The sequence below is a fragment of the Pleurodeles waltl genome, chromosome 8 (genome assembly GCF_031143425.1).
Source record: "Pleurodeles waltl isolate 20211129_DDA chromosome 8, aPleWal1.hap1.20221129, whole genome shotgun sequence".
In the NCBI taxonomy this organism is placed as follows: Eukaryota; Metazoa; Chordata; class Amphibia; order Caudata; family Salamandridae; genus Pleurodeles; species Pleurodeles waltl.
Window position 1 is genome coordinate 1,209,737,007 of NC_090447.1, and position 22,942 is coordinate 1,209,759,948.

At 42.3% G+C, this 22,942-nt stretch overlaps 1 protein-coding gene and 1 long non-coding RNA gene across 2 annotated transcripts in view; one reads left to right on the forward strand and one right to left on the reverse strand.

Moving 5' to 3' along the window:
- TRPC4 (transient receptor potential cation channel subfamily C member 4) overlaps positions 1-22,942 on the forward strand; it is a 1,361,777-nt gene that overhangs the window by 40,749 nt on the left and 1,298,086 nt on the right. The window lies entirely within an intron of this gene.
- Positions 12,845-22,942, reverse strand: part of LOC138250532 (uncharacterized) — a 123,655-nt gene continuing 113,557 nt past the window's right edge. The window contains exons 2-3 of the long non-coding RNA XR_011194976.1: positions 18,436-18,580; positions 12,845-13,149 (exon numbers count right to left, since the gene is read on the reverse strand). This is a non-coding gene — a long non-coding RNA (uncharacterized lncRNA). The remainder of the gene's footprint in view (positions 13,150-18,435; positions 18,581-22,942) is intronic.

Here is a 22,942-nt window from a genome sequence, read left to right on the forward strand (position 1 = left end):
GAGCACTTCCATGCAGACCAGCCATTTGAACCTGCACTGCCATTGCTGCTGCCTGGAACAGCTTAGAAGCTGACATTTTAGGTATATCCTTGTTGTGCATTGCCGTATAAATCACTTATCCAACACAGGCCTTGATTTATTGTGTAACGTTGCAGCCCACACAAATACAGTTCTTAGTTTCCACAGTGTTGTTCCAGCTTTTCCCAATCTGACTCTGCTCACTGTGCATTTGCCTTGTTCATGCTAGTTCCTGACATAGCCTGAACCCTGTTAGCCTGATTGGTTCCTGTCTTTGTGTTACCATAGAGGTTCCGTGTGGCTACATTTGTCTCATAGTTGCTTTCCATGCCCTTTCTTTCCTCCTGGGGAATTATGTCTGGTAGGTCTACGATGAATCCTCAAATAGATTGTGTAGTGTAATCAGTTTACTTATAGTATCATGGTCTGGGACATGTATTCTAATAGCCTAATCCCGGCCCTATCCCTTGTCTGGGTTTCATGTATGCATGAGTGACAAACAGTGACAGTGTACCATGGCTGTATCCACGGATTGGGTCTGGTGCCTCCAGCACAACAAACAACGTTTGCTAATGTGCATGAAAGTACAAAACATGTTTGTGCCCTGACCGTCCACACACAGATTCACATTGGCTGCAAACCAATGATAGTGCTTGCGTAGTGACTAGCTGTGAGATTAATCAGCACAGAGGCACTGATGTTTCCTGTTGCAGTGGGAATTTCAGAGGCCACCCTGTGAACAAATGTTGTGATGAAACTTGACAGTTTCTAATTACTGATCCATTAAGTTTGTGAGCACACCAAGGTTTCCCTGTTGTCAACCTCATAAAACTTCTGCAGTGCCACAGCCGGACTATCCCCATGTGTGCTGTCAATTTCTCTTTGGCTTTCAGTCAATTCTGCTTTGAAGGATACTCAGTTAATGCAGGGAAAGGCTCCACAGACTCATGACTAGACCTGCACGTAACTGTGACAATATGGAGGCCAATACTGACACAGGGTACACATGGCCACACACTTGAACTGGACACCTTTGTGCATTTATCCACTGGAAATATGTGAACACATGCAGCTTGGTCTGCTGGTCCTCCACTGCCACAAGGGAAACATAGGTCATTTATATGACTCAAACTGTGGAGTGACATTACATTTTTGGATTGGTTTTGGGACTCTGTGTAACAAACACTCTATCCAAGTGGTATCCAACATTCCAGTACATGTAATGGCTTACTCTTGTAACATTGCCATTATCAACCGTCCTCTATCTATCCTGTGCATAGTTTGTCATGGGAGATTTTTTGTCCCAAAAAGTCAGGGAAGTTCACACAGCATTAGATTCTACATGTATGACAAACACATATCCGGACTCATTTCCACACTGAATAGCATCTGAGAGTTATCTACATTTACAACACATGCATACAAGCACATTAATGAAAGCACGTCTTGTGATGTTCACACGGAGGCCCACCAACAACTGAAATAGCCAATTCACCCACATAAACACACAAGCCATGAGTGGATGTATTAAGTTGCGTAGCCTTATTATCCTCTATTGACGCACCACCTGCTCAAACTCGGTAATACCAAATTTCATCCCAAATTTTTGGGTAGCTGTTGCATCAGTTAAGATTACTCATCCGGTACAACAACATGAGTATCATGGTCCACAGTAGTGTGGTCTGCCACATGTGGCCAAACACTGGAACACACAATGCAGGTGCAGACAGCCTATCTCTGTACAGTTACAGCTTTCATATACGTTAAAAATGATAGAAATGACACAATCACAGTTCAAGACACATAATTGGACGCAAACGCATAAATAAAACCGCATATGCGTCAAAATTTGCCGCATATTCGTTGAAAAATGATTCTCACAGCCATTTTACATCCATTGGGTCCGAACGGTATTTCCTACACTGTACCCCATGAAATTGGTTACCAATGAAAAATATATAGGAGTATGAATGCGGGCGAATTTTGAAGCATTTACGTAAAAAAAATTGACGCCCAGACCGTAAGCGTCATAAAAGTTTCACACATCAAAATAAAAACACACCGCATTTGAGACAGGAAGAGATGTAATAGGATATCCTGTTTACAGAAATGATACAGTGGGTGTACTTTCACTTTCACTTTGCAGTCTGTGATTTTTCTAGACTGTGTGGCTGTGCTGAGAGTTTTGTCTGTTCGAATTGTGCTTTTGTCCCCTCTGTGTCATCCTGTCTGTCAACTGTTGTTTTATTAATTGTCTCAGTTATTCAGTGTAAGTGTGTTTTTGTCTTTTTTGGTGTCTAATTTTGTCTTTGTACTGTTGGGAGTGTGTAGTGGGTATTGTTGTTTTGGAGATAGTTGGGCTGTTTGTGGTTTACTTTACTTTCATTTTCCTCACTCCTTTCCCTGTATTTTCCTCTGTATACTTTCCTATTAATATTATATCGGTCATGTTGGGTAGGCCACGTCTGGGGAGAAAGGGTGAGGAGGAGCTGGGGGCATTCATTTGGCTGGTGTGCCACTTCCGCCCCCTGATGATTGAGGCTGGTGGAAGGGTGATACAGGGGTATCACACGGAGGCTAAGGAGGTAAGGAGGCCCAGGTGGTCCAAGGTGATGTACCGTCTGAGGAGAATTTTCAACACACCGCGCAATGACCACCAACTCAAGCACCGCTGGGCTGACCTTGTTGCCAGAGAGCAAGACCTGCTGTACCACCTCGGTGGGGTGATTGGTGGTCCTGCTGGTGAGTACAATTCAGAGTAATGTGTACATTTAAATGCTCTCTAGTGACATTAGCAGATTTGTTGATATGCTGCATGCAATGTTTTTGGACAACGTGGAATGCAAGTTAAACATACAGTGGCCCTGAGTTATACAATATTTGCTACACTCACTGTCATTTGTTGACGCAACAGCAGCACAAACTTACAAAACACAACTTGATCTTGTAAATTAGTGCTGCTTTGACGTCAATAGATGATGGTAATGCGGCTCAAACATATGTTTCATTCATGGTCTGTGAGGTTTCCAGGAAAGAGATGTATTTCACAAGTTAAAGCAAGGAATTAATGTTGTCCCCAATTATTTGTTTGAACTGTATTCCTGGCCTTACATACAAAGTTCTTCCTAACTCCAGGTAATATCTTAGGCTGATACTTTGACTTGGTTTGTGTTACAATTAAATTAGAAATGGATGCCAAAGTAATGCACACGGGTTCATATCTAAATGTTTGGGGCTACTTTCCATAGCTGTAGCGTAAAACATGAAGCTAATGCTACAAATTTGGGATTTAAAAATATATCTGGCCCTCTGTTCATTGTTCCTGTGTGCTTTAAATTGCCTTGGGCACAATAGCTGGAACAGAGCTGATGCATTTGCCATCTGTGTTACTTAATAGCTATGCAATTCTCATAAGTTATTGGGTCATCATGGTATACCTGAAGTTGGTGATTGCATGGTCACAAATTATTACTTCATTATGTTGTGCAAGGGACCCCTGACCAATTCCATCATACATATAAAGCCCCCAAATACTTTGCAACTTTACATTTGGTACACCCCTGCTGACCTTGTGCAGCATATGCACAATAGCTAACTTCCCAGTATGAAGGCTATCACAGACATGGGTGTATGCTAAGAACAGAAGACCAGCATTCCTGTGACTGCTGCCATTCCCTAAGTGTATACAAATTGAAACCTACATCATCAAGATTGCCACAGTAGAACATTTGCTAAACCATGTTTCAATAATGGGACTGTGTCAGTTTGCTGTATACCCACAGATCACCCATCTTGGCAGATGTAAGATGATGAATGTGGCTAACTGTGAATTCCAATACCCAATATGGGTACACAGGGCAATGAGTGACACATTTCAGGTGCAATGACTGCACCTGTGCCCATGTATTCTGTCACGGATGACCAAATTATACACTGTCAGCATATATTTCTTTGTTGTAATATTGTCAATAAATGGCTAATCCATGTTTAGCGTCAGATTGTCATCAAGTAACACACAGGATCCCTGCCATTATGGTGTCATAGGGGGCATATCTGGCTCAAGGTACACTGTCAATCTAGCATATGTAACCTACACACAACACAGGCCCACATGTAATGGACCATAGAAAGCATAATAATTCATGAGCTAAACTCAACCCACATGAGCATCACTCAGTAATTGATTGTCCCTTGAGGCACAATCCACAGTACCTGAGTGACTGGTATTGCAGTGCACCAGGAATGTGGCTTTTCATGTCTCTCATAACAACAAAAGAAGAAATGGAGTACACTCTATAAATGAATCTGCAACCAATTGAGGAATCATGTTTGTCATCACATGATAGTTAGGGCCACTGCATGTGTGCATATGTGTGTGTATCACTCACTGGAGTGACAGGGTCTATACATGTTTGCAGTGGTATTTCTGTTTGAGTGTCATCATGCCTGAGGGGCTGGACTTTCAGATATAATGTCACACACAGTAATTGTTTCTTCAAAGTATTGTACAGTGCACAGACATTGAACACATTTCACACTTCCATGCTTTACAGATGGACCTTCCCCCTACACAATTGGAGAAGTGTCTCGACTTGCAGACCCAGACATATCCAGTAAGTGTTGATATTTCAATTCTGTGTTGTGTTTGCAGCTGTTGTGTGATTGACTCCTGTGTGTTGGACACATAGCAAGGTATGATGTGTTGGCACATGATCTGATATGTGACTTGACTGGAGTTTGACTTGTTTTTCTAAATTTGAGTTGGACAATCAGTGGCGTAGAGTCATATTCTGGGATTGTAGTGCATCCCTGTAGGGATGGCTATGTGAATAGGGTAATATTTGTTATAACATTTCTTGTAATGAAAAAGTTGGAGAGAGCCATTTTCATGATTTAGTCAGCAAGTCATACCCTGAATCACACAGAGTAGGGATGCCGAAGTATTACCCACAGACTTGAGCCTCCCTGTTCACTAATGGACATGTTAGACTGTATGTTTGACTTCCTAGCAGCATCTAGCTCCACATGTTGTGCTACGTTTACGTGGCACTTGAGTACAATGTCATAGGTGTGCATGCAGCTCATGCCCAGATGGGTGCTTACGTCTATGTGCTTGTTGTAGGACAAGTATTGGTGGTATCAAATGATGTTGACATTTGTCCGCAATTAGGAACATAAATGTGGATGTGATTGTACAATGTTTGTGTATTTCCTAGTTGGGCACCCTCCTTACCTGTGGTGGACTGATTAAACCCATGAATAGCCGTCCAAAGCTTCCTGGCTGTCCTTAATGTTTGAAAGTATGTGTTGCTTGTCCATCCCCCCGAGGCACAGTCTTAGGGTTATGAAATATGTGTACCTAGGTGTGAGGATCCAAGTGTAGTACACAGACATGTAATTCTGAAATTCATTTGTTCCAACCTAGGATACCCACTAATGATTAGCAACTGCAAACCATCCTGGCAATTACATTCACAAATCACATAACTTGTGGCCCTTGATTGTCATCCAGAAGATAGTCATTAGTTGGCCTGTCACATGAGGAGGATTTGCAGCATTTTTTATGTGAATAATTATACTTCGAGCATTTAAGTAGGTAAACATCTTTTTGAGCATTGCTCTGCTGTTAGATAGGACATGTGTAGGCTGCATTGGCATGTACTTCCCCAGGGAGAATCTGTGATCTGTACAGTGATTTGGCCTGTTTAAGCTAAATTATATGAATTTTTTGATTATCATCAGTAGCTGTATCACACAATGATGTATCTAATATTTGGCTTTATCTTTTTTAACAGCGGCCAATATGGATAGCAATCAGATCCGCGAATTCCAGAGGAGGGTGATGCGTTACTGCCACATTCTGGATGTTGAGTCTGGGTTCCGCCATATGGCACGGCGTTATCGCCATGAGAGAGCCACAGGGGTGTGGAGGGTATTTGCCCAAGGGGGCACATCTGTGTCCACAACAGCCGCCGCCACCAGCACCACCACTCCGACCCAAGTGGCACCAAGGATGACAGCCACCACTGCAGGTCTGTCAACATCATCTGCTCCGGGACCACTGACAGCAGCCCCTGCGCCTCCCCCTCCAAGCATGGCACTGGCAACTGCACAACCCTCCACAACTGGCACACAGACCACCCCTGCTGCAGTCATTGACAATGTAGAATTTCGTAACATGCAACAGATGTTGCGCAGACTGGACAGGCTGTTCAACAGGAGAGTGTGTGGGATAAAAAAAAAACCTGCGGAGGGAAAACTTGTGACATTGTGACCCTCACCCATGATTCCCTTCCCTCCCTCCTTTTTCCTGGTTCTTATATTTAGTGAGTTTAAGGGGCTTAGTGTTAGGTTAGAATAGGCTGTTAGTTTAGTTAGTATAAGTGGGTTGGGTATGATATTTTGTACACATGTTTTTGTGGGTGGGTGTGGGATGATGTTGAGGTTTTTGTGTATTAAAATATATATACAAATACAAAAAAATATATAAAAAACAAAAAATATATAATTGTTTAGGATAAGATAGTATGTGTTTAGGTTAGTATATGTTGTCCTCGATGTGTCCCATCATATAAGGAGGGTGGGGGGGTTGATGTTTAGAGTGTTCAGTTAAATGTGATAAGTAAGTTTAGCTTAGGGTAATTAGGGCCAGTTGTGGGTAATGTGTAGTTAGGAGAGGTTAGGTTAGTTAAGGTGTTTCCCCTAGTTTTCGCATCCTTTTTTTTTACAGTTAAATAAATACTTAGGTACTCCTTTACAGTATGTGTTATAGTGACAATTTAATATTTGCATTGTGTTCCATCCTGCATCCAAATACCAATTGAGTTGTCACATTGGCAGCTACACCAAAGCTACTTCGCTATGCATCTGCCATCCATTGCACCCACCAAGGTTACTATGGTTCCCAATGTGTAGTTAAGTTTGGATGTATGTTTTCAATCTGTCATATTTTGAGACCAGATTTTGTATTGAGGACACTGTGCTATGTCTGTCTGCAGCCTGATGTTCATGTGAACCCTGATAAGGTGAGTGATGGTATAATCGCATGTAATATAGTATACATAACTCGCACCTATCATTTCTTACATTGTACTGCCAGGTTACATATTTGTCCGTACACTCGTACACATCCATTCCTGCTGTATGGTGTGTGTGTGTGATGAAATTTTGAGTCATATGTCACATACCTAAAGGTTGACTGGAAGAAAAATTTGAAGACATTGATTTTCTGCTTAGACATCCCTTGATGCAGACTTTTTCTGTCCAACACAGCATTATACTGTAGGTTTTCTATTCACTTCAGAATTAACCCTCAGGAAGGGCAGATGATGGTACAATCCAGACCCCAGTGCATAGTTATCAGGCCACAATCTTTCAATTTCCATTCCATGGGTTGACTTGAGGCAAAAATCACTAATCTCCCTCACGGTTGATGTGTCACATTACACTGGGACAAAGTGGTTGTGTAAGTGCTATTTATTTTGAAGTGCTGTAGTGCAATATTTACATAGACCAGGAGTGTGAGTCCATTAGTATGACGCCTTCTATTGTGATACTACACAAGTGCAAAAGGACACGTCATTGGACATGCTGGGGTGAAGTGTCATACAGTGAAGAGGAACATGAATTGCCAATGAAGTAGTGAGAGACAATCACAGAGCATAGTGTCAAGGTTAACAGTGGACTGGAGAACAGTGCTTGTGAGCAGCTGTTGCAAGACTGGCATGTTATAAGTGCCCATTTGGCATGGACTTGTGCTACTGAGTACTCTTATGGGTGAAGGTGATCTGTTCCACGTCTTCATCTTCTGATGTGTGTGTTTTCTCCTCTGCCCTTGGTGGTGGTGGGTTTGAAGGGGCAACACACACTTCAGTATTTGAAGACGTGGAGTCAGAAATCCCGGTAGCTGCCAACTGTGGGGCTATTAAGGGCAGTACTGCAGCAAGGAGGAGCTGCTGTTTCTTAAATATTGCAGCTACATCACTGTGGTAGGCAGCCAGGTCGGCCCTGAGGGGGTCAATATTGCATTGGTGCACGGTTTGAAAGGTTTTTGTGCGAGGTGTTGTGTCAACTCCCTTACTGCTGTGCTGATTTCCTACACACTTTGTTGAATTTCTTGCAAGATACATGATCGCCCTTGCATGTTGCCTGTTCTGCAGATGACATCATGCATGAACACACCCCATCTAGGCTGGCTGCCATATTTTGCATCCCCACCTGCACCTCCTTGGCCAGCTCCCGCTGTACTCAAACTACAGTCCTCTCAAAGCTGGTGCCAGTGTCGTCAGAGTCCTCAGCTGGGTTGGAGTTGGCAGGTCATACAATTGGGGTGGTGGATGGGTCCTCTGTGATGGCTGCTACTTCTGTGCTCCTCCTTGCGACTGAAGGTGGAGTCTGGAGGGTTCCAAGGACATCTTGGAGGGTCTGCTGGTTGATGTTTGTCAGCTCATCATCCATGTCATCAGGGAAGTTCAGGACAGGCATATCCCCAGGAGAGCCATCGTCCTCTGCAATGAGATATTGTACAATTAGTGTGTCTGTGTTGTGGCATTTGTAATGTGATGTGCTTGACTTCCTATTAGTTTCACATTGTGATCTTGGTTCCTGTTCATTGTTCCTGTCATTTGGATTAGCATTCTCCCAGGCCTATGCCCCACCTGCATGTCGCATGTAGTGTGGGCAGTGTGGGGACTTGTCTGCATCACATCCTCTAGGTGTGGGTTCTGCCCAAATTGTATGTTGCCACCTTATTGTACAACTCAACCCTCTGTCTACTTCCATTCTCATGTTGTGGCCATGCACTGGCTGTGGGTGTTCTGATGGCACTTGCACCAGACTTTACATTCTGGAACTGCCCCAGTCTCAGATATTTCACATCCAGCTATATGTTGCAGAGACCTAGCATATACTATGTATAGCATTGGCATGGCACAATACAGGTGTCAGCATTGGTAGTGTGTAATGTTGATGTTGGGGAGTCTGTGCTACATTGGATTGCACTGATGGTCCTAACAGTGTTCCATTTCCTCTTCTGACTGTGCAGGTGTGTTTCAGTAGCCGGAAACATAGGTCCTCCCCCTCAATGCTGTTGTCTTAGCAGTATGACACATGAGATGTTGCATGGTGGCATTGCAGCTATTGTGACCCAGGCACATGGTAGACCCAGACATGTGCAGCATGGGTATGACATTACGGCTGTGTACCTCATACTTTTTATGACAATGGGTGATGTTTGTGGTGACTGTGGACATTAGCATTTGACAGGATTTGAACTTTGATAATGTTGACATCCTGAACCCTCTAATTTTGGTGTGGTTGATCCATGGGCACGTAACTGACAATATCTACTTGACCTGCACACACAGCAGAGGTGGTAGTGGCAACTGTTGTCAATGTTAACTTCCACTTGCGGATATGGCCTGAGACTGTTAATTGAGCCCTAGTTCATGTAGCGAGAATGCCAGCTGTCGTGTGACAGCATGCCAGTTTTACGTTGTACCCTACCCTCCTGGACTAGCTTTGCTTTTCCAACATCCTTGGCAATGCAAAGGTTGTTGGTGTAGTGTTGTGCTGTGCCCCAGGTTTGCCCTGCACAGCCCATGCCCCCGTGCTGTTCCCCTTTGCCCTTTCCACTCTCTGTGTTCATAACTTACATGCATTGTGTAGTACATATGCCCCTCCCGCGGTTGCAGTTAACAATTAGGCATTTTAGTTCCCCAGGCCACTTACCCTGCATCTGTGTTGTCTCCTGGTAGTGTGCGATGTCCTGTTTGAATCCCTGTGACGATCTCCTCAGGGATGACGGCTGCCACCATCTCCTCCATGTGATCCAAGGCCTCCTGCGGTGCTGGACTCCCACCTCCAGTCTGCAGTGCTGCCTTCCTGTTCCTTGCCATCTTTTCCTTGGTCCTTGGTCCTGCACTTGCAGTCATGCCAGCGTTTCTTGCACTCGATGACTGTTCTCCACACTGTTTATCTTGTCAACAATTTTTTGCCAAATTGCCTCTCTCCTACTAATTGGCAATTTAGAGGTGACAAAAAGTTGGTGCTGGTGTTCAGTCACCTCTTTCATCAGTATTTCATGCTCCTCTGCACTGAACTGACACTTCTTTTTCTTCTTCTCCCTCTCCTGGGTCTTATGTGGGTCCTACGGCTGGTTCCTGGTCGGTTGTCATCTTCCTGGGGTCTCTCATAGCCTCTTTGCACATTTTGCTGTGTTTGTGCCACTTTTTGATGCAATTGCAGCAAAAAATGGTGCCTATCCAGTTTGCAACGTCGTAAACCAGATAAGTCATTTTCGCAGTGTTAACGTCGTTTTTATTTACGACGTGGCGCATTGGTTTGAGTTTGCAGCCAGTTCACTACCACCCACCGACAGGCCAAAATCGACCAATGGGCCGACAGTAGGCACATTTGATCCGGCGGTGGATGCCAGACCGGTGGTGGGATTTTGATCCCATTTCCCCTAGGGATTTCCTGGCAGGTTAACCCGCCTGGTAATCCCTGGCGAAAGCATACGGGTGACAGGAATTCATATTCCTGTCACCTGTATGTGACACACCAGGCCCCCCTTGCCACTACTCCCAACCACTCCCCCAAGTCCCTAGAACCACCCCCACCCCCAAGCCCCAAAAAGTGACCCCCCCAAATCTCCATGTACACCTCCCAACTCCCCCTTCACCATCCACCACCTACCCCCCTACATACAAGTAACCCCAAACCTCAACCCCACACATCCTCATGCACCCATACAGCTACATGCACACACGCATTCATACACGCAGACACACATCCCCCTCCACAAACACTAACACACCCCCCCATGCACTCACACACTCAAACACACCCCCACCCCTTCCCTCTCGCACAGCACTTACCTGTTCCGTTGCGCTGCTCCGGGAGGGAACGGGCTCCTTGGATGCTGCGCTGCCAGCATCATTGCACCTCCATACACCACCACGCCTATAACGGCATCATTATAGGTTTGGCGGTGTATGGACTGACGTGGCGGTGAGGGTGGAGCAGCATCCACCCCGGCCACCGATCGCCAGCATGACACATTGCGGGCCTCACCGCCATCAATGGTGGTATGGCTCCATGCGTCAGAATATGGCGGGATGCCTGCTGCCACCATTGGCGGTCTTCTGTCGACCGTCAGCATGGTCGGCGGCGGTACATCCCGCCATGTTCATTATGAGGGCCTAATAGTCTAATGTCTCATTTCTACATTGTCCGCATCTATTAATGTTTCATGAGCTGATAAATTTTCCTTTAGTAAGTGGCTGTACAATCCTTCATAGATTCACACTATTCACTTTTTGCCTGATATCAATTTATATATAGGTCAGAGCTCAGCCATTAGTGGTGACAAGTCTAAATTGGAAATGTGATTCACAAACAAAATGAATTCCCAAAGTAAAGTGGGTTTGGATTTCTTCTTTAACCCACATTATTCTTTGTTAATCTCAGAATAAGGGCACTCCTGGACCTAACTAGCAGTCTGACACAGCAATGGCAAACTAAGGACAGAATAAAAAACAGTTTTGACTTGTGCTATATCATGTACTTAGTGGTAAGATAAGAAATTCTTTGCTCCAGTTACCTTTTAGCATTGTATTATGAAAATGTGATTTTGGAGTGATAATGAGTGACAGGAATGTTTGTTCATCTTTATTATGTGCATTTTGTAGTTGTGATGTGTTCTTTTGTTTTAGTTGTGCTGCTGTGTATTTATGCTACTTATTTCCAATGGGATAATATTGTGTTGTACTGTGGTTGTTTTTGTATTCTGTTTAGACATTTTGTGATGTTATATTTTAATTGTCTTAACTTGCTTTCTGTATGCTAGTTTATATTTGATTACTTTCTGTATATATGTCAACAAATGCTGTTACATTTCCAACGAAAGGAGCACAAACCTTGAAAATCCCTGTGAGAAGATCCCTTTTACCACCATTTAGAGTGGTAAAATATTACTGCTACTGGTCAACTACTAAAGACATCAGTCATCCCAAAACCATGGATTAATTTAGCATTGTCTGTGCTCACTTTATATGATATGCCCTGTACCATTAATTACTGCTTCCAGTAATCACTTTATATGATACGGCTACAAATTACTTGAGACTCAGTCATGTTGAAAGAAGTAGTTTAGTCATTTTTAGAGCAGATTGCACAGCCCAGTCCCAGATATTCCCTAGTCTTGAAGGACTGTTTAGCAGTTGGCTGCTGTTACGCACAGAACATTCAGGTCCTACTAAACGTCACCAGGCTCTTTGTTTTGACTGCTCAAACTTCAGTGTTTGCCTGCCATGGATTTGACAGTGATCACATGCAGTGGAAGGTGCATTGAAAATTCTTGATAATCTCCAAAGGAAGCTAGCCTTTCGCTACTTGATGATTAGTAGAGACTTAGTAGTAGGTATCAAGGAACTAGCTACAGCTGCTAGATCATCAAGCACTCTAAATAGAACACTTATCATGCAGTTGCCAAAAATGTGTATAAGACTTTGTAGAATTGCTGAATATGCTAATGAGTGAATAGAAGGACAAGATTGTTTCTCAGGGAAAGTATATTTTCTATAACTTTCTGGAGTGGAATTTCAAATTGAGTTGTTTTTACCATAAGGCTTCAAAATATAAACTATTAGTTTGACTTATTATCATCTCTCTTGAGAAAACACTAACTCCCTCTACTTCTTCTTGAAAAGGCATACAGAAAAAAGAGTGGCTGTGTTTGATGTTCACACCTCCTATCAATGCATGTATTATAGTTGAGACAACATCGACTTCATTATTCTGCTGGTAATACAAAAGGGTGTCCAACTGGTGAGCATCCAGCCACAAAGAATGCAAATAGTATCATATGTAAAACATATGGCGCTTGAAAGTTCAGAAATAGACACCAGGGCACACCAAATGTATCCAATATGTTATGATGTATACCAATGATGATTCCGATTCGAAAAATGGTGTAAGGATATGTTTATTGTTCATCCAAAAGTGTTCCATAAGGCAATATCCATCATATGTCACGAGGAAAAATAGCCATGATAATGTCCATCATATATCCAGAGGAACAACAGCCAACAGGTGTTTCGTCAACATTACTTTTTCAAGGCTGTAACGTATCTATACAGAAAAGAAGAAAACAAAACACAAGGAATTTTTCCATTATTCCAAATACATATATGCAACTGTAAGAACAGTGCTAAAGCAGACACAGTGAAATTGAATAATATGAAACAGGACCAGAGAAAGGAAGATGAAACCACAGAAAGAATTGGTGACGATGGGAAAGAGTGGTGTACGTCCACAATAGGCCCAAAATAGAAAAAGAGGAAGGTCTGTGTTCATAATAGCAATCATGTAAATTACAGTGAACTCTCCATATAAATATAAGTGAAAAAAGTTAAGAAATTATGAAATATATTCTATAGAAAAAGCTTCACAATAAGTGACCGTCGAAAAAAAGTCCCAGGAACGCCCCAACCTATAAAGTGCAAAAAAAGGGGGTAGTCCATATGAAAAACCTACCAAAGCAAAATTGATACCAAATATCAAGTATGTCGAAGAATAAAGTTCTGGTGCATCAATGTGGCTTGTTGATGCAACTCCTAATATCCATAAGTATAAGTCGGGTAAGTAAAAAGGAAGGCAGACGTGACCATGATAAGCCTACAGAATAAAAAACAATAAGTATTGTTCAGGAGAGGTGTGGGCGACAGATAAATACAGTTTTTTTAAATATTATAAAAAAGGGACAAAGCTGTGACAATGAAGTTAAGTAAGGAATAACGAATATTGACCAGAAATATGAATAAGGACACAGTATGATGTAAGATACTTAATTTACTGACCAAAAAATGAGTGGAAATAATTTTTTCCATTCTCTCTGACCTTAAAAGAGTTACGAAATTTCAGGGCGTACAAAATAACCTGCTAAAAGGAGGAGAGAAGAAGGAGTGTTGAATTTAATCCGCATTGGCCAGGTGATGATAGCGTGTGGGAAAGCATAAGGTTATGCGTATTGACAAAAAACAAAGTAACCTGTAAGCAGTAGTGGTGGTGAAAGACTATAAAAGTGTCTGAACTGACAAAGTTGGGGACGTAATAGGTAAGTATAATGTAGCCCAAAATTGGAACAAAAGCACATTCTTGAACTAAAGAGAGGACATGCAAATGATATTATGAACGTAACGGGCGTTCCTAAAAACATGTCTCACTGAAAACTGAGGATATTAAAGTCCCAAAGAAGCGGTCTCGCAAAGTTAAATTACAAACAGTGTGTGGTAGTGAAAAAACACACAACAATAAACCGCAGTCTCAAAGTCAGCGTTACCTGTCAATGCCTGGCGAACGTTTCTTCCATCCTGTCTCGATAGCAAAAGGTGCTGCCATCTTTCTTTTTAAAGTGTAACATAATGGAACTAGAAAGCGGACTATTGGAAAAAACACGTGACAGACGGGCGGAAGGTACCGGTGGGACCCGTTCTCTACAGGAACTGTCAGTGCGAAAAAGTAAGTTATAAAAGCCACGCTCCCGATGGCGCTAATGTGCCGCCATATTTGATTTGTAAAAATGTTAGTGAGGAGCGTTTGGAGTCGAGTAGATGGAGTAACTAAATTGTATGTGAAAAAGAGGTGAAAAGAGGTAGAGCCATTTTACAAGAAAGAACAGGCAAGAGAGATAAACATTGAGAAAAATTGGCAATTTACACCTATACACAAATGCAAAAAGTACTCACATTGGCAATTAACATCTATACACAAATGCAAAAAGTGCTGTACATAGAAATACTGTATAAGGTTGTACAAAAAGGGCAGGATACAAAGAAGAACACAACAATGTAAGTAGCAAATACGCAATGATTTCAAAATTGTGGTGTAATTTACATAGTAATCAATAGTAAAAGATACAGACGTTATTACTGGAATATATGATGATCCCTTTCAAAATAACAGTCCTAACTATACTATTCTTCGTATAGGGATGCTTTTACTTATCCATACGTCTGAACGTTGAGGTAGCCTTACACGTAAGCAGGTACCTACTCCACCACTGTCCTATACAGAGATGCCTGGAATTTCTCTTATTGCATGTATGTAACTGTAATACGTCACTGATTACAGAAATGTATTATCATTAGTATGGTACCAGATGGCCTATTTCTGAACTTCTTCTTGAAAACATGGGAGAACCCTGCAGGATGTGGAAGGCAAGGTTATTACAGTTCACATCAATACATCAACAGGTTTCCATAAATGAAGGGTAGTGTATGGTTGGTTTCTTTTCTCAGAGGGGGTCTCTCCATGCTCTTCCTAATAACAGAAATTTGACAGAGAAAACCCCACTTATAGAATTGCACTAAAAAGGAAGAGCTGAAATTAATACTACAGTGAATGAGAATAAATTGTGTTGTTGTCTCGATCTCCAGAGAAGAGCTTTGGAGCGATAAAGTTGAACCCCTCAGAGTCATGTGGTGTGTCAACAAATGGGAATAAGTCCAACAAAATTCTACATAGACTATGTCAATCAAACTGGGGACCCTCCTTGATGCCGATGCCTGGAGATGAATATGGCCGGGTATGGACGAAACCACAGGAGGTGGCCCAATGTTGTGCCTCTTACTATGAGGTGCTATATGCCCAAAGAGAGTCTCTTTCACTTGACCAACTTACAGAATTTCTTGATGATCTTCCACTCAGGACCTTTTCTGACTCAGCATGCACCTCCTCGGAGGAGGACATCACTATGTAGGAACTGTCCTCGGCTCAGTCAGAGCTGCGGTCACACAGTGCCCCTTGGCCCAATGGTGTTCCCTGTGAATTCTTTAAGGCATACAGGTCTTGACTGAATGCACCTCTTCTGAACCTCCTGAAAGCCATGCTTCAGGGAGAGCCTCTTCACTAGATTGGGTCCGAGCCGAGAAAGTAGTAATTTTGAAACCAGGTGGGCCCTCTGAGGAACATTCGTCCTACGGCCTGATTTCCCTCCTTAACAACGAAGTCAAGCTCTTCACTAAGATACTGGCATGTCGCCTTGCATGGCACATACAAAACTTGGTCCACCCTGGCCAAGCCGGCGTCATGCCCGGCCGTGCTACATGGCATAACATTCACTGGGTTCATAATACGCTCGCTATGACTCACCGTCTTGAGTGGCCAGCAGCCCTGCTCTTAGTGACTATAGACAGGGCATTTGATTCGGTTCAATTGGACTACCATTTTTCCTCTCTTTCAGAGGCTGAATTAAATTCCTCTCATATGTGCGACTCCTTCCTACCGACTTATATGTGGTGGTCAGGGTGTTGGGTGCTGTATCAAAACCCTTTGCGATTGAGAGTGGGATGAGGCACAGCTGCCGCCACTTCCCACTTATTTTGATGTTGGCATTAGAGCCGCTCATGCTGTGGGTCAGAATGAATGCCCAGGTGCAGAAATTCTGATGGGGAAATAGGTCTATTCAATAGGATTGCTATGTATGGCAACGATATTCTCTTCTTCCTTACCTAGCCAGAACACAATGGACCCCACCTCCCACAGATCATGCATGTCTTTGGAGAGACCTCCAACCTCTACATAAACGCTGCCAAAACCAAAATCTTTCTGGTCAATGGCTACAATGGCCCCATTGAGTGGGCACATGGCCTGACGTGCGTGACAGGTAGATTCAAGTATTTGGGGATCTTCAGATCGGCTCTGGTGTGGAACAGAAAACTGTCCCTGGCTGTTGCTCAGGTGAAGGAGGAAGTAGGGATCTGCTCCCGCCTTCCCCTTTGATTGATGGGCCATTGAGCCGTCTTTAAGACGGTATCCCTTCCACACCTCCTACAAATATGGTTTTGACAGATGTATTCCATCCTGGACAGTTTCCTCCGGGGACGGGGGTAGCCTGTGTTGCTCTGAGACATGTTTCCAATCAACCTACTGTGGGGGCATTCCAGAAGCTGGCATTCGTGCATACTACACTGCCTCCCACCTCGTGATTATTAACGATTGGTGGTATGGGCTCCCGGATGACCCCGCATATTCACTAGAGAAGTGGGCCATGAATAATACACACATCCTGTCATACCTCTATGGCGGGAGGTTATTGACACACTGCCGTCTGCCACCTGAGTGTTTGTCGCTCTTTGGAAAGGTGCTCTGCAGCGAATGGGGTAATGGGGCCATCTCACGAAACAAACACCGCTTTGGTGGGATGGCTTGCTTCCCCACGTATCCCAATTGGGCAGTTTCTGACCCTGGGACATCATAGGAATTTCTACATTAGGGGATGTCATGCAGGGCACCATCCTGAAATAATTTGGGGAACAGCAGCAAGAATACCACCTGCATTAGGTCCAATTTCTCAGCTACCTTCATCTCTGTCATGCTTTCATCCCCTACATACAATACCTCACAGATCTCCCTGAATTTAACACCTTTGAGGGCAGACTCCTTCTGGGAGACCTCGACTCACGAAAAATCACAAAGATCTACTGAACCCTAGATACTAATATTTCTAACACTTTACCAGTCCTTAGGGCTGCCTGGAAACAAATTGTGTTAAGTAACATTAAAGGAAATTCTCTGCCCGCTCTCCATTGAAAAGAACATGTTCTAACCAAATTGGGCAGCTTTTTCACTGGAGCATTTAGGTATTGCCCGCATCCCCAACTATTTCCCCTATAAATGTAAACGTCTGATACACTAATATAGTGTACCGGGATAATTTCTGGGGCACCCTCCTCCCTGCTGGTAATATATATGCGTGCTCGCCCTAACCAGTTCAGTTGTTAATTTTGGGTAATGTAAATATTTAGTGGTGAGTATCTAATCACTACTTACTAGCAGTTTGCTCACTGCTTTAAGCATCAACCCTCTCATGCAACTGTAAGTTTAATTATTCTGCTTCCATGTTCCAGAAAGTAAACACTGATTCCTCAAAAGATGAGGAACATGCCTCACAGGAATGATTACAGCATACACAAGTAAAATATTTGCTATTTCCCAAGCTCCTTATTATCCGTGTACTGCCCCCAATGAAGTGGGACTAATTTATATGTTTATTGTTTACTGTAATTACTAACAGTATGTCTGAACACAGCAATAAATATGCCTCCTGGACTACCTCTTTTTCTAAAACACTAGTGTAATGTGACTTGGGTAGAGCTTATAACCCTGTGAGTGTGCATCCTTATTTATCAGATAAAAAATGTTAAGGAGAACAAAAAATGTGCCTATGGACTACACATGTCTTTACTGTGCTCTATCACCTAGAACATGTTAAAATCTGCAAACAAATGTATACCTTAGTGATTAGAGGTTGGCATGTTATGATTGTGATTTTGGCAGATTTCACAGAGATCATTAGCCAATATGGTTCTAGAGGGTTGGAGAATCTGTCTAAATCACAAGGACAGTGAAACATACCTCTTGGTATCCTTGCTGCGCAAGTGCCCCTTTCAACTTATGTACAGTTGTTTAAATCTGGCTATTTATTTATTCGTACTCTGTTACCACAAGATGTCCATACCGCAGCACCTTTTCTTCATCCAAGATCACCTCTTGTTGATACCTGACAAAATACATAACAAGCATAACTTATACTGACTGACAGACTGGAGACTGGCTAGTTTATGTGCATTGCTGCAGAAGTCTAATTTTGTTGATGCAGTGTACTTTCTCTATATAGTCTCTATGTCTCTGTGATACTCACAATGTGTGTTTCAGAAACGTTTGCATTGCTACTAATTCTGCAGTATTTGGATTATGAGAAAAACTAGCACTGATATACATATATGTATAACCTAATCAATATTCAACACACAACTTCAAAACTGTAAATGCCGACCCATTCAAAGGCAGGCCTCTTTATTGACTCTGCAAAGCCTAGCATTGCTGAAATAAAAATAGAACAGTCCTTCAGTCTGTGGTGTGCTTCCATCAAAATATATATTTCTCTTTTCCACTTTACCACAATGTTGCAACAAGGGCTTTTAAAGCTCCTTTAAAATAAATGGTACAATTCTGCTTTGTAGTTCCTCTGCTGTTCCACTAGAATATATTATCTTTGATGAGAAACTGGTGCTTTCACTGGTAAAGTGTACCGACTATGTTCAGAAGCCCAGGTCTCTTTACCAAGCAAATTATTTGGCATGTGCCAGTATTGTCCATTACAATTATAGATGACATGCACATAGCTGGTAGGTGTTCTTCTAAGAGTGAAGAATATCGGTTTTGGTAGAAAGTGTTTGCATTTCATAAGCTATGACAACCAAGCTATCTTACCCCCTCTAGGAGGTACAGTGCTCACAGTGTGAGAATCTACCTTCCCCTTGGTGGGATGAATAGAATGTTACTTAGCAGTTAGCAGTAGTTTGAAAGGAGCAGAATTGCTTCAATCTAAGTGAACACTAATATCAAGTGTTAGCAAGTTTGCTGAACTTGCAATGCAACAAACTAGGAACTTTTCAGCACAGCTGCCATGCTCTAAATTGGGAGTGTCAGGACTTCCCAGAAGGGATGATGTGAATCTGGGTAGATTCTACAATGTAAGTGCTGACCTATCAAAGCGATGTGTGTAGTTGGTGACAATGAAACAAAGGTTTGAGCACTGGACATGTAGTTACTTTAAACAAAAAGTGCTCTTCCAGGACACATTTTCTTCAGTTGGAAATGTTAAGTTTTTCTTTGGGAGAGTCAAATGACCAGCTGGTGTTTGCAAACAAGATTATTGCATTTCCAAATATATACTTGAAGAGTATACTTGAAGAATGATCAGCACTGCTCTCCAAGCTTCTTGTTTGTGTAATTTCTGTAGCCCGCTTGTCATTGAAACTTCTAATGTCTTCATAACCTGAGAAACACCACTGCTGTATTAAGGCCTGGATTCTCTTTAGGTTAGGATGCAATGGTAGAGTTGTTGAGATCTGTGTATTGTTTAATTTATCTTCCAATCTAATTATATTCTCAGTCAATATGTCGGTATGTATTTGAGGTGAAGATGATTTTATTTGGGGTACGTTATAGTCTCGTGTGTTGGAGTGCAATGAGGTAGTTGTCAGGCCACATGACTGGAATCATTCTTTGGAACGGGACTAAGTTTTGGTTGGTGAAAATTTGTGTAAGATTAGGAATGAGTTGTTGTAGGTTGTGTGTGCTTAGGCCGGTGAGGATGGGTGTGGGTGAAACATATTAGGTTTAACAAGCTAAATGTTGAGGTCACCAAGGATGCATATGTTTTAGTATGTTGGTAAAAGGTTAGAGATTGTAGCTAACAATGTGTCTGGAAATGTTGCATTGCTTGGCGGTGGTAGAAGTAGAAAGTAACATGAAGAGGCTGGGGTTGAACCTGTTTAACAGATATAGGGATCTCTCCTTCCTGGACAAAGAGAAAATTGGGGCAAGCAGGGGTAAGTGATCTTTGAGTAACCAAGCCAGTGCTGATTAACCATGAAAGTCAGTAGCATGAAGTCTGTAAACTGAAGGTACCACTGTAACTTTCGCACTATGGGGGAGTCTAGGAACATCTGAACATGTGGTAAATGCTAACATGTACAACACAAAACATCTGAACAAGAAGGAACAAGTGAGCCTGACACAGAAGAGGGCATCAGCTATTCTTGATGACTTTCCTCAACCAGCACCTCACCATATATAGCCAATTCTTGTTTTTTCCCTGATTGTTTCGTTAATTTTGAAGTTCAGATTCATGTATATTTTTACTCCAGTTAGCAAGCCCTATTAATTTCCTAGTCCTTGTTCTTCTTTAGTAGCGTAAACATGTTGCCTAGGCATCCTAAACATGCCCTTCCCTTTAAGCATGTTCCTCTGTTTATTGCTCTTTTTTTCTAGAAAATGTCCTCACATAATAAAAAAATTTTATTGATGAAGTATAATCAAGATACTTAAGTAAATAACAAAACACTCAGTCCCTTCTACCCAGTGCCTAAATTGTGCTGGTAGTTGCAAGTGGTAATCACTGAGACTCATTACTGGGGAGTGAGCCTTAGTTTTCTTCATTATATTTCAACTCAGAGCAGAATGTGAAAGGTAGAAATGAGAAAAAAGTAGAATAGAAAGAAAACTGGTGACATAGAGACTAAGCAAAGAAGAAAATGAACCTGCAAGAGTGATATGATTAGACAGGAGGTGTAGGGTAGAGGAACAAAAAGGCATGAGGTGGAATGAAGATCAGTCACCGTTCTAATTTGGCAACCCTGGAAATGAGCAGTGCTGTGACGGGTTCCTAAGAGAGAATTTGGGCTCTAAGGCATATATATATATATATATATATATATATATATATATTTTTTTTTTTAACAAGTTTAGGATTGCTTCTACCCATACTTCATATGTTGATTATATGTAAGATAAAGTACATTACATGAATAATGCAAAGTCATTGAGGAGTTCCATGACTAGGTAGACGATTGAGGCTGAAGACTGAATTCATTTATATAGTTAAGGAACTCTGAGGTGAATTGTAGTATCCTTAATATGTGTGCCAGGGGGTACTTTATCTCATATAATACAAGATCACATCATCACCTTTCCCACAAACCACTTAAAGCCTTGGTGAGTAGGTCTTTCATATGAAAGAGGGAGCATGTTTGCAAGTACGAAGAATAAAAATAGCATCTCTAGATGTGTATCTTTCGCTTCGCCTGTAACTACCTTGCCACCAATCCCTCCAACGCCCCTCACCAGCTACCACCCCACTGTCATCAAATGCGTCCCTCGGCCACATCACAGACCAAACACTTTAGCCCCCGGAAAAATGTTTGCGCGTACCCATGCTCTCGTACAAAATTAAACACACAAATAATTGTCAGATATTTGTTGCAAAAATATATTACAATCATTTTTCTCTGCAACTCACTTTTAAAAAACAGTGCAGTATGTGTAGAAACATGCAAGAATACACTAACTTTTCTATATTTATCTCAGAAGTGCAAAACATAAATATGTTGTCATAAATATCACCTTTCTGCTTGAAAAATAAAGCAGAAGAAAGAAAAGTAATGAATTTTGGGTAATAGGAAATTAGGTTGTTAGTTAAATAGGGGTGACCTCTGTTCAAGCAACATAGACCCTGTCAGAGTGAGCCACAAAAAATCACTAAATTAACCTCCGCTTAACCATTTGGTAGTTTAGCACAAAAGCAGTCAGGCTTTACTTATAGGGGATGTGTAAAGTATTTATTCAGAACACAAACAATAATAAAATGAAAAGGGAATGCAAGAAAATTCCCACACCAATTTTAAAAAATAGAGTACATTTTAATAAATTATTTGACACCAAAATTACAAAACTTTCATGTTTTGGGTGAAAACTAATGTCTAAAAGATCAAAGTGCTAGCAGAGGACATCTAGTTGTATGAGACTGGGTCAAAAATATGGCCAACCATAGCGCAGGTCAGATATAAAGAGTAGATTGTTCTCAGTCAGTGCTTACCTTCAGACTTAGAAGAAATTTTGAAGAGAATGTTCAGAGAAGGTAAAGTTCAGTGGGGCAAGGCTGCAGGCAGTGTCCAAGGAGAGAGCGTCATAATTGGGAAATCGCAGTGAATATTTCAGACTTTGGGGGTCATTACGACCCTGGCTGACGGTGGTAATTTGGGGAAAGGTACTGCCAACAGGCTGGTGGTACCTTTCCCCAAATCATGACATTGAATGTCAAACCGCCAATGTACCACTCCATCCACCAGGGTGGTAACAGCCGCCGGGCTGAAGACTTTGATCTTCAGCCAGGTAGCCGTCACAATCCCACCCTCGGGATTATGATCCCACCTACCACCATGGTTTTCGTGGCAATCTTACTGCCACGAAAGGGCCCGCGTTAGGCACTATCAGTGCCAGGGAATTCCTTCCCTTCTCTGGTCTCCCCCGCCCCACTCACCCTCTCCAGAGTCCTGCACCACCCTTCCCCTCCCCC